This window comes from Tinamus guttatus, unplaced genomic scaffold (genome assembly GCF_059628265.1).
Source record: "Tinamus guttatus ecotype Peru unplaced genomic scaffold, ASM5962826v1 Tinamus_guttatus_pri_ptg001087l, whole genome shotgun sequence".
Taxonomy (NCBI): domain Eukaryota; kingdom Metazoa; phylum Chordata; class Aves; order Tinamiformes; family Tinamidae; genus Tinamus; species Tinamus guttatus.
The window spans coordinates 1,023,429-1,025,390 of NW_028289621.1; positions in this window are offsets into that span (position 1 = coordinate 1,023,429).

Here is a 1,962-nt window from a genome sequence, read left to right on the forward strand (position 1 = left end):
CTCCAGAAGGGCAACGCTGGATCCAAGCAGCCCAAGGGATCTCAACCCCTTTCCCAATCTGGGAATCTTGGCCCTGAGTGACTCTTGCCGTGCGCAATGGGGACTTCGAGTCGTGCTAAAGCTGATGCAGGATGGACTCAGGTCATTAGAGCTCGTTGATGCTTTGCAGTGTACGAAGCCACACGTCCACGTGGGAGGAAATTGGCTGCTCTGTTTGACAAGGCCACTTCACCTGGTGACTAAACATGAAGAGCAGCAGCCACTCGTGGCTGTTGAACACACAGCCCAGAAGCACACAAGGAGCATGCACGGCCACGCTCCTAAAGCTGGTCCTTTCCTCCTGGATTTACTCTTTTACAGCATCCTCTGTCCCAAACACCTCAGGCAGAGCATGTGTGCTTGGTCTCCAGCACAAATGACCATGTTCAGCATGCTTACACAACCCCAAAAGCACTATTTTACTAGCAGGATTGGCAGGAGACTTGCAATACCATCACTGCATGCTCATGCACCCAGCGTTGCCAGCCCGGAATGTCAGGAGCCGGCCAGGCCATCTGCCCATCTGCTCCCCTGTCCTAGAGCCCGTCGGTTTTGTGCGGATCTCACCTACCCTGAGGGGCTGAAGCCAAAGCTCTGGCTGCCCTTCAGTGGTTTATGCACATCTGCTCCTGTTCAAACACCCGCACACGCCACGAGATTAAAGGCATCTTGCATCTAACAGCAGGAAACATCTTTGTCTCTAGTGACAGCTCAATAAGTGTTATTCGGAAAAAGAGTGAGGTTTTTTAGGATGGCTAAAGAACTGCCTAGTCAGTCCTAGCAGAGCAAGTGCAGGTACCTGGGGTCCCTTATTTCCTGCATATCAACTGATAGGAGAAAAGGCACATCTGCTGTAAATGGACAAAAGCAATCTTGCATGTATTTGGACACAAATAGTATACAAGACGCTTTGCTCAGGCAGGGTCATTTGCAGGTTCTATCCTAAAACACAGCTGAGACTTGGCAATCTGTCCCCAAACTCATCCTTGCATCACGCCATCACAGCCTGCTAATGCCTCCAGGAAAAGCTGACCTTCCCAGCTTTACTGACTACTAAACGGGGCCACACACCTGCATTCAAGGTGGGAATTTCCATCGTGTCCCCATCACTTCCCTCCTACAAATCCGCTTTATCCTTGGGGCGAGCATGCATTATGCATGGGAAACATTTCTCCATCCATCTTGCTAAGCACGTTAGTACTCTCGATAAGGGCTTTCCAAGTCGCCTCTCTCATCTGAGAGGAAGGAGAGCTGACCCGTGAATATCACCCACTGCAGCTCCGAGTGCTCCCTGCAATGAAAATCCAACAGACGTGCACGAGGGGCAGGAATGTTCTGTGCAAGCCACAGCTTGCAAAGGGCAGGCTTGCCCAAGGCTGCAGGACCCACACTTGCAACTGAAGAGTTGGAAATGGAGGCAACAATTTCCTGGGAATACCAGGGACAGAAGCAAAATGCACAACATCTCCAAGGTCTCTGGATTCCCCCAAACCAGGGTGGTGATAGCAGAACTAAGCTCAACTTATTACATAGTTTTCTTGTAATGGATATAGCAGGATAGCTGGGTGTATAGGAGAAATATAAACACAGAAAAGCAATTAAAGTTTTGCAGTGCAGGCTGTACAATTTTATATAAATGCAATAAAGCAAAAAGTAGTATCCTATTCTACCTTCCATACGGTAATAGCATATTTCCCATTTCACTAATGGAATGTGCAGATGCGGCATAAAGCCTGAACCCGGGCTCGTGGGGGCTATTTTTACAGCTTGTAGAATCAGAAAAATACCTCCCGGAGACACAAAGCAATGCAATCAACCACGGCCAGCAGTTGGCTGCTTTCTTAATGAGCAGGCATCGCATCGATGTTTCCAAAAAGGCCACTCCAAGAGCAGCTCTGCTCTGATTGTGCTCTAATCCCTGAC